Genomic DNA, 10,608 nt, shown 5'->3' with positions numbered 1-10,608 from the left:
ACTTAACAGAATGACTCCACTTTTCATTTAGTTGTCTACAACATCATAATTTTATTATTCTTATAGCTAATATGATGTATTTGTGTACAAATACATCATATTTTCTTTATCCATTCACTTGTTGCTGTTTATGGAGGTAGTTCACATCTCCTGACTATTGTGAATAAAACAATGATGATCATGAATATCCAATTATTTCTACACTACGTTGACTTAGAATCCTTTGGGCACAACTATAAATAGTATAACTAAATAATGTTAGCTGACATTTTAATTTTTGAGATACATCCAAACATAATTTTCATAGTGAATGTACATATTCACATTATTGCCAGCAGTATCTAAGATTTTTTCTGTGTGTCATCACTAACATTCATTCTTCATTGTTTTCTTGATAAACATTTTGACTAGGACAAGATAAAATATTAGAGCAACATAAGTTATCCCACAATTTGTGTGTGTCTATGTGTGTGTGTGTGAATGAATGAATGAATGAATGAATAGGATTGAAATAGTTAATTTCTATATTTTCAACAGAAAGAGAGAAAAGGAAAGATTAACAAAATTAGAGGCAAAACAGAAACATTGTAGAAGATACAATTAAATATATAAAATCCTGTGTATTTTATAAAATTGAATATTTGCTAAATTGAATAACATTAGAAGAAATAAATAAATGTTTAGATTCATATAACATACCAAAATAAATCAATAAGATAAATATTTAAATGGATTATAGTAACTAATTTGAAACTCCAGTTACAAAAATTATTCCAACTAAAAATAACACAGATGAACTCACTATGTATTCCCACCAGATCTGCGAAGAAGTGTTATTGGGGTGCTCAGATTTTCCCAAGACACAAAGAAGAAAGGAACATATCAAATTCTGATGAAGCCAATATTACCCTAATAACAAACCCAGATAAGAAACAACACAAAATGAAAATTATGCAATATTTCATTGATGACCATAAGTCCAATAGTTCTCAATAAAATATAAATTGAAGTTCATAATATAGTACGAGATTTCTAAAATAAGAATTTCATGAAAAGTTCATACTGTTACAGATAACCTAAACTTTTGGCATAAGACTAATATCTAAAGTATGAATAGAACTGAAATATTAAACAAGAAATCAAACAACCCAACCAATAAATGGGGAGAGTTAATTAATTCAAAAAGATCAAAAAGTGAAATGCAAAAGGTCAATAAATAATGAAAATATCAATCTTCACTAGCTGAAAAAAATATTACTTGAACCTATACTGAGATTTCATTAGTCCATTCAGAAGGGCACTCGTTAAGAAACAATAACCAAAGAACAGAAAAAAAATATACTAAATGGCTGTTGGTGCAGCTTTGGTAACTATAGAAATTATGATGAAATTTCTCTAAAAATAAAAAAAAAGCTAATCATATGACCCAGCTATTATACTCCTGAGTATTCATTCAAAGATGCTAAGTCAACACATCACAGAATCTTAAAAGTTAATGTTTATTTTTGCATTATTAACAATACCTAATGAAGCCAACCTGTTGTTTTCAGCAACAGAGAAACGTATAAAAAATATTATATATATATATATATATATATATATATGTGTGTGTGTGTGTGTGTGTGTGTGTGTGTGTAGTATTTTATGTATATACATATTTTATTATATATGCATTTGCATAAATGCTGGGTTCGAGCCCTGGTGGTGTCTTCTGTCTTGCTGATTCTTCTTGAGGCACTGGAGGGGGAAGAACATCGGCAAAGAGTAAGATTTTTGTCTTATAATATATGAGGGTAAGACTTTGTCTTACAAGATATTTAGGATTACTATATAATAATAAAATGTTTGTCAGCTCTTTGCCAGCAGGTCCAGGCAAGTGGAGAGAAACCAGTCCAGCCAGGTCTGGCTGGGGCTGAGCGGGATGGTATGTGTCTAAGATCCAAAAGAAACATACCAGGTTGGGAGTTTTACCAATACAGGAATTCACTTTATTAAACTAGGCACTTTTTTATATAGAGAAGGCAAGAAGGTGGGGATAAGAATATGGAATGAAATGATGTATGGGTTGGTGTGAAATGATGAGGGGTATGGGGTAACCTCACATAGCATATGGGAAATTGATGTCAGTGGTAGCTAGACAGTGGCAGTATCATTCAGGTTGGTAGGTCATGCTGAGTCATTCTCAAACTAATGACAAGTCTTAAAAATCAAGCCAGGCTTGGGTTTGTCCTCAAGGCCCAAACCAAGGACAAGTAGGGCTCAATATCACCCCATTTTGTTTTTGTAATGAACAGGTTACATGGCTCCTGTCTTAGGTTGTCCCCCACCTGGGAATCTTACACTTATCTGGATACTATGTCTCACATCTCACACTGGCTCAAGACCTGTCTTAGGTTGTTTAGCATGTCTGAGATCTTACCTGTCATTGCTCAAGTGGAAAGCTGGGGAGGGTCACTCATACTCTGAGGGCCAATTATATGTTGATCTTGGCTCTCAGGACTCGAGCCTTTGTTAATGTATTTCGACCTGATGGGGCCTTACTGCCTCTAGGCATTGTTGAACAAATTGTGTGAGCTTGTTAAGCACAAAAGCCCCACTTTCAGGAGGAGAAGGAGGAGGGAGGTTCGGAGGATCATCATCATTGTCATCAGCAGGGGAATCTTCATTTTCTTTTCTTGAAGCAGAAGGAGAGTTCCCAGGGCTGGAAATTTCCCTGGAGTGATTATTATCATCATCACACACTTGGGAGCAAGTATTTTGTATCTCTACCTAGTATCAATATTGGACTTTTTTTTGTTTTGGCAGACCATGCAGCCATACCCTCTTCCAGCTGTCAAGAGTGGTTCTGGTCCTCTCCAAGCTCCTGTCAGTGGGTCTCTCAACCTGACCCAAATGAAACTATAGGAAACTGATGAAGACCAATGTTTTTGAAATGAGGACAGATATGAATCTTCTTTAGAAAAATTTAAAATATTTAAAGTAAATAATGACTTTTTCAATTGATCATATGGGGGGAGAGAATCCCTCTTTTGTTTTTGTAATTGAATCTTAAGGACATGGTTACAGCATTCTACAATTGCTTGTCCCCTGGGATTATATGGAATCCTTGAGTGGGTAATTTTCCCCATCCCTAAAAAAGGCTTGACTAATAAAGAAAGGGTCATTATCAGTTTTTATCTGATCAGGCAATCCAAGAATAGCAAAGCATTGTAGTATATAACTTCTGGCAGGTTTGGCTTTTCCTCCAGTATGTACAGAAACTACAGGCAAGGGAAAAAGTATCAAAAACCACAAAAACATATTTAAGTTTTCCCAAAGGAGAATAATGAGTAACATCTATCTTTTATAAATAGTTTCATAAAAGTCAACTGGGGTTTCTCCCAAAGCCTAGAGCAGAGGCACCTGGAGGAAAGGTTGGCAGGACTTGCACATGCATACAATCATTTTAAGATCTTTGACTGGCATATGGGGTAAATTACAATGGAGGCCCCTCCAATTTGTATGAGTCGAGAGGTGAAAGCAGGTGGCCTCTGATACAGTGTGACATTGGAATGGAGATGCCACCTTGTCAGCCAGGCTGTTTTCTCTTTGAAAAAACCTTACAGGTTTTTGGTGACCTGGGTGGTATTGAAGATAAATGGGACTTTTTCTTTTTCTGAGAAGGGTACACGCTTGAATCATCAAGGGGGTTATGGGATTGGAATCTAGCCTGATATAGGCTTCAGACAAACTGGGCAATAAGTTAACCACATATAAACTACCAGAAGACAAATTAAACAAATAAGGGATGGAATCCAACACCATTACAACAGCAAAGAGCTCCTTAAATTGGGCTGACCCCTCTATCTCATATATCTCAGATCTAATGGGTCCAGGTTTGATATTTTCCCCAAAAGGGGAATAGACGACCACTGATGACCCCAGGCACCCACCATCAGTAAAGACTGTAGGATAATTAGGATCAGGCTTAGATATGAAGAGTCTGGGGGACATCCACTCCAACCTGGAAAACTCATCCATCTTTAGCGACCAAAATGACAATCAATCAGGAAGCCTTCAAGGGCCAGGGTGACATGCTTGTTATTTCTTTGTAGCGAGGTAAAATCAGCCATCCTGAGGGGAGTAACAATAGATTTAGGACTAGTTCCAAAAAATGGAACCAAAAACATCTTTTCCCTTGATGATACAACCAGAGATCTGATTAGTCATGGAATAAACATAGGGAACCCGGCTAACTGAAAGGTGGATCTAATGTACAGGCTTCCCTTTTGGCCAAATAAGGCAGTGTATGATGTTACCCCTGGAAGAACATAAAGGGTGAGGGGAAGCAGGGGTTCATATCTCTTAAGGGTGGCAGAATCCATGGCATACTGAATCTTACTTAAAATATTGATGACAAGAAGTGAGGGTAATAGAGGTGGAGACATCACCTTCTTTAAGTAAATCAAACAAGAGTGTCAGTTCCTCAGTAAATAAGAGGATCCAGTTTCTCATCCAATTAACTTCTCCCAGCAATTTTTGGAGTAGGGGGAGAGTATATGTATCCTGGAACTTAAGCTGGGGCTTAACGGGGGATACAGCATCTAAGGACAATATATAGCCCAAGATCCGGAATGGAGGGATCTTTTGGGCCTTTTCAGGTGTAACCAGAAAATTATCTTGTAAGATGGAGAGGCACCTATCAGTGAGCTCTTGTAGCCAAGGAAGGCTGGGACAGCCCAAAATAATATCTTTCATATTGATGTAAAAATGATATTTGGATCAGTTAATAAAGAGGAAAAATACAGAGCATATAATACTGAAAAATGGGAGGGCTATTGGCCATGTCTTGGGGCAAAAATGTCTATTTATATCTCATATCAGTGTTCTTCAGTGAGCCCACATTGTTGGTGCCATCTCCACACATAAAGGTCACTTAATTCAGCTCTTTTAGGCTAGTGATGACAAATTTCTTTGTTTGCGGGCGACATGGGAAAACACCTGCACATGAAGAATAAGGCAGAGCAGCTGCCTGGGGTACAGAGCCTGCAGGTGAGCCAAGCCATCACTTGTGAAGCATAGGTGGAGCTCTAAGGCCAAGGCTCTATGCCTTGGATTATCCCAGGGTGAAAGGCAGAATGATTCTGCTATTTATGGAGCGCCACTGACAGGGCTGCCCTTAATCTGAGGGTAGATGTAAGATGAGCATAGGGGCCTTGTCAATGAAGTGCAGCTCCTGAGCTACATGGCATGCAGTGAGGGGGTTGTTTCCTGTGATTGTGATCACCCTTTGGGATGCATTCTGGATCTTTTGGATCAAAGTGAGTCAGCTTTGAGTGAACAGGAGACAATGATGAAGCCCACAAACTTGAGGCTGCACTCTTGGTGCCTCCCACTTGATCTCCAGGGACTGCTGATGTGTGAGATGCCCCAGGTCCTTGGATCCCAGAGCCAGACATGGGCTCCTTCCCAAGAGACCTCAGTGTAGATGTGGTGGTAGTCAGGTGTGCACTAGGAAAACATAGAGTGTAGAGTTTTAGAGGGCTACCTTCAAAAAGGTTACTTTGTTGAGATCATACTCGTGGGTGCAAGTGAGTATGCAGTGCACATGCACAGACCAATGCCCCAGGACAGTGAATGCATGTGCAAGGCAGATGGTGGTGAGTGCCAGCAGTGCAGACTCAGGTATCTGGGTCCAGCTGTTGCTCCATCCCCAGTAAAGGCTGTTAATGGTGTCCAGTTAGGCTGAGTACAGCAGCCCAGAAAACAGCAGCACAGTGAAGCACTGCAGAAACTACAGCTGCCAGTATGGCCACAAAGCTGCCACCAGTTAGTTTTTGCATGCTCAAAGCACAGGCCCCGCAGGTAGGCATAGCTGCAGTCTCTGCCCAGGCTGAGAAGACCCACTGTATCAGGCCCTGCCAGGCTGTGCTCCACAAGGCAGCTCTTTATCCACCACCACCGTCTTTAACTCCTAAAGGTCTCATGCTATACAAGGGTACCAGGCTGCTGGTCTGTTGCCACCAGGCTTAATATTAACCGGAAAGAAATTGGTCATATACTCGGAACTGGGTCTATCTTCTGTATAAGGTAGCTGGGCAGAGTGTGAGAAGAAGGGGTTAGTTGGAGAATCTGGAGTGTGTGGCCTTGATGTTCATGGCCTACTAGATGGCCAACAGACACTAAGGAGAGAAATAAGGACTCAGGGGGGAAATTCTCCATAATATATGGGGGTTCACTTAACCACAGATGGATTAGCCCTTCAGCATCCTCCCATCAGGAGGGGGAAAAGGTCCTCACATGGGGCACCAGTTTATTGGCTCTTCGCTAGCAGCTGCAGGCAAGTGGAGAGAACCCGGTCCAGCCAGGTCTGTGCCAGGTGACCACCCAAAGGAAACACACTGGGCTGAGAGTCTTGCAAAGCAGGAACTCACTTTATTAAACTAGGCACTTACTTATATAGAGAAGGAAAGAGGTAGAGATAGGGATATGATGTGAGGTGACAAGGGGTGTGGGGTGATCTCAAAGTGTCTATAAGAAATTGATACATCAGTGGTAGGCAGGTAGGCAAACATTCAGGTAGGTAGTCTCATTCAGGTCAGTAGGTTGTGCTGAGTCATTTTCAAGCTAATGACAGGTCTCAAGCTAGGCTTGGGTTTGTCCTGAAGGCCAAAACCAAGGCAAAGAAGGGCTCAACAAAAGTTTACTTACCTTTGTCTAAGTTACATTGCTACTGTAGTTCTGCCTTTTTTGTTCCTCTGAGGCCAGAAACTGCAGGCTCTGGCATTTAGCACCTCATCCTAAAAAAAAAAAAAAACAGATTAAGTAAAGGATTAATTGCTAGAAATTTTTCCCTTTTATCCAGATACCTCTTACTAGTCAGTCTAGGGGAAAGTTTGGAGCAATAAACTTCCAGTGAAACAGGAGAAGATAATAACCCCCACTGAAGGAAAAACTTTTCCATAAGCAAATATGCATAAACAAATAAATTCATATACAGATCCTCACATGCACATTTATACATTTGTATTCAACCAGTTGGGTTCCTCTGCCATACATTCTCAGAATTACACACACACACACACACACACGCACACGCACACACACACACACACGCATCCATAGTTACATATGCATTTGGAGCAAAAGAGCAAGCACCTGTGAAGAAAGAACTCACTAATTCTGGGTGAAATATGAGCTCCAATCTTCATGACATAGAGAAAGAGAAAGCGTGTACCTTTTAATGCTAAATGAGTTAAACCAGAGTTTGTAAGAAGCTTTGTTCCTTGGATAAGAGTAAGCCTGCCTTGCTATTAAGAAAAGACCTGATCTGTCCTATGGTAAGGAAAGCTGTTGCTCCTTCTGCTCTCTCTGCAGCTTCTTTTGTTCCCTCTTTCCCTATGCATTCTGCATATTGCTTTCTTAGTTTCTGTTACCTGTAGTTTTTAAGTTATTTCACCGTACATTCTTCTTCTAATCTTGCTCTCTCCTCCTGATCTGATGTCACAATAATGTTTTTACTCTCAATGCCTTTTCTCCCAATGCTATGCCTATACTTTTAGGTTCTTCCTGAGTTCAGTTATGACTAAAAAAGTGTTTTGTTCAAAAAAAAAATCCTCCTCATATCTGTTCCTCTTCTTTTTGTCCTCAGCACTTACACGTCTTTCAGAATGCATGATCACATGTTAAAAAGTTCATCACAAGGTCACACAGAAAATGAAATCATAAATTGAAAGAGAAGTTTATATCTAAGTATGTTTATATGTGTACCCATTAGAAGTAGTTATCTGACTAAATATTCATCTGTCACAGCTCCACAGGATCATTGAAAATTAAAAACCATAACTATATTGTTAGAGAAGTTTTATATAGATAAACCTAGTCAGTGTTTTATCTTCTTTCTAAGCACCTATAATAAATCATAGTTTCCTTTTTATGACCATTGGTTAATTGTTTTACAACCTCTTGGAATGTACTCTGAGTAGTAGAAAGTGTGGTTACTATCTAGAAGCAATTAACTGGTGATGAATAGAGTTCTCATTGGGGTTTTGACTGTCAGAAAAGGACCCTATAGTAGTCACACTATAAAGGAGCTTAATAAACACTGGTATAATTCCCATTTGTATATGTAGCTTCACTGTAGGACTGTACATGTTTGTATATCTGCAGAAATCTAATCAAAAGTGTTGGGTTAATAACTAGTTATTGTCATATGTTTAATAATAATAGGAAAAGTATATTAATAGCAGGAATCTTTCCTAAAATGATTTATTCCTAGGTCTTGCCTGTGGTGCTTTGTTGTAGATATTACCTGAAGTGAAGTCATTTCAGGAAGATCACCTGCTAGTTATTAGCTTGTTCTGTGGTGGCTCCTGACACATAAAATTGTGTAATTACACACACAAACACACACACACACACACACACACACACACACATGTATCTGTATAGTATATATATGTATGCACATATATACATCATGGAACTGTAGTAAAGAAGTATCCGTCAGTCTTGGGCTCCATACTATTGCTTGATCTCTGCGTTGTGCCCAATTTTTGTTTTTGATAAGGGAAGCACTTACTTGTGGGCATAAAGATAGGATCTGGAATTTGGTAAGGTATTATACAGGTCTAGCAAAGAGGCAATAATATATTATTTCCTAAGGTCCATGATCTCACTGGCCCTGAAGTGATGGCTAGATTCTAGTGCCAGGTATCCTGTCACCCTGGTGAGTGAGACCTAAGTCGAAATAGTTAGCTCTTGGTTACCACTACCATGTGACTGACACTATTTTACCCTTAAGTATATTTTGATGGGTAGTTTCTCAGTCTCTTTTTGATGTGTATAGAAGGATTCTGACCGCACATATAAAATGCTACTTTTTCATGGTTTGTCTTTAAAGTGAAAATGGCAGGGAGCATGTAGGCTTGTGCATGAGTGTTCCTGATGCCTAGATGATTTCTTTTTTTTTTTTCTTTTGCCAGACCCTTAAATACTTTTAGAGGTATTTTTCTCCCTCCTTTATACACAGCTATAATTTAAAATCTACGTGAGATGAATTTCATTTTCTGTTATATATTTTGTATCAGAGAAGAATCTAGAATATTAATGAAGCAGAAATCCAATAGTAACATTGAATCCCCAGAGTTACATAATTAAAATATAATAAATATGACCTATAGTAATTCACAGCAAGAGAATTAACTGGAAATAACAAATTACACTAGCACTGGGCAGCTAAGCTAAAACCAAGGTATTAGTAAAGCTCCCAGTCAGTGCGCAGCTGTATTTTATTTTTGCATTTATTTTTAATTGGGTATTTTATTTACATTTCAAAAGTTATCCCCCTTCCTGGAGTCCCCTCGACAAATGCCATATCTCATCTACATTCCCCCTACTTCTATGAGGGTGCATACCTACCCACACACCCACTCCTGCTTTGTTGCCTTAGCATCCCCCTATGCTGGGGCAATGACCCTCCACAGGAGCAAGAGCCTCCCCTACCATTGATGCCCGATAAGGCAGTACTCTGCTACATATGTAGTTGAAGCCATAAGGCCTTCCATGTGTACTCTTTGGACCTTTGAAGGAGAAGGGAGGGGAAGGAAAAAAAGGGTAGGAAGAGACAGAAAGGAGAAATACAGAGGTTCAGGAAATTGAACAGAGGTGTGTAGGAGTGGGGGATGGAGAACTGGTGGTAGCCACTAGAAAGTCTTAGATGCCAGGAGAGCAAGAGGCTCCCAGGAACCAACACGGATGACATTAAGTGAAATGGACAACAAAGGAGAGAGAGGACTTGTAAAGACCATATTCAGAGATTAGTCAGGGCCCCTGGTTGAAGGATAGGGGCCACACACTCATCTCAAAATGTTAACCCAGAATTGCTCCTGTCTACATGAAAAGCAGGAACAAAGAATGGAGCAGAGACTGAAAAAAAAGGCCATCCAGGTACTTCCCCACCTAGGGATCCATCCCATCTGCAGACACCAAACCCAGAAACTATTGCTGATGCCAATAATTACTTGCTGACAGGAGCCTAATATAGCTGTCCCCTGAGAGACTCTGCCAGACCCTTACCAAAACATATGTGGATGCTTTCAGCCAACCATAAGACTGAGCACAGAGACTACAATGGAGGAGTTAGGGTAAGGGATGAAGGAACTGAAGGAATTTGCAACCCCATAGGAAGAAGAACAATATCAACCAACCAGAAGCCCCAGAGTTTCTAGGGACTAAACCAGTGGGCAGCTTTGAAAAAAAGTGAAAGTGTACATTTTAGAAGAACTCAGTGTTTTACAAAAGTTTGATAGTATCACATAGTAACTACACTATGTTCTCTCCATATACGAGCGCTGGTAATTAATTTTCACATATGAAGTAAGTTTAGTAAGAAATAACAATACAATCAATATAAAGATGATTACTATACTGTATTATAATAAGATACATGAATCTATTTCTACTAATGAAAGTCACTGTCTGTATTTGTTCTTCTGAGAGAAACTTGAAACCTGTCTCTAGGCACTGTTTGCCACAATCTAAACAAATAAGTGTGTGTGTGTGTGTGTGTGTGTGTGTGTGTGTGTGTGTGTGTATGTGTGTGTAGTTGGCTATGGGTCACAAAGATTT

At 39.4% G+C, this 10,608-nt stretch overlaps 1 long non-coding RNA gene across 1 annotated transcript; it reads right to left on the bottom strand.

The window, feature by feature from the left end:
* Positions 1-1,617: 1,617 nt before the first annotated feature.
* Positions 1,618-6,786, bottom strand: LOC116084294. Its single transcript, XR_004116068.1, has 3 exons — positions 6,691-6,786; positions 3,933-4,113; positions 1,618-1,737 (listed from the first exon to the last, which is right to left on the bottom strand). It is a non-coding gene; the product is annotated as an uncharacterized LOC116084294 (long non-coding RNA).
* Between the last annotated feature and the right edge of the window lie 3,822 nt (positions 6,787-10,608).

This window comes from Mastomys coucha, unplaced genomic scaffold, assembly GCF_008632895.1.
Source record: "Mastomys coucha isolate ucsf_1 unplaced genomic scaffold, UCSF_Mcou_1 pScaffold9, whole genome shotgun sequence".
NCBI classification, from domain to species: Eukaryota; Metazoa; Chordata; class Mammalia; order Rodentia; family Muridae; genus Mastomys; species Mastomys coucha.
The sequence above is the reverse complement of the archived record's forward strand: the minus strand, read 5'-3'. Positions and strand labels throughout refer to the sequence as shown.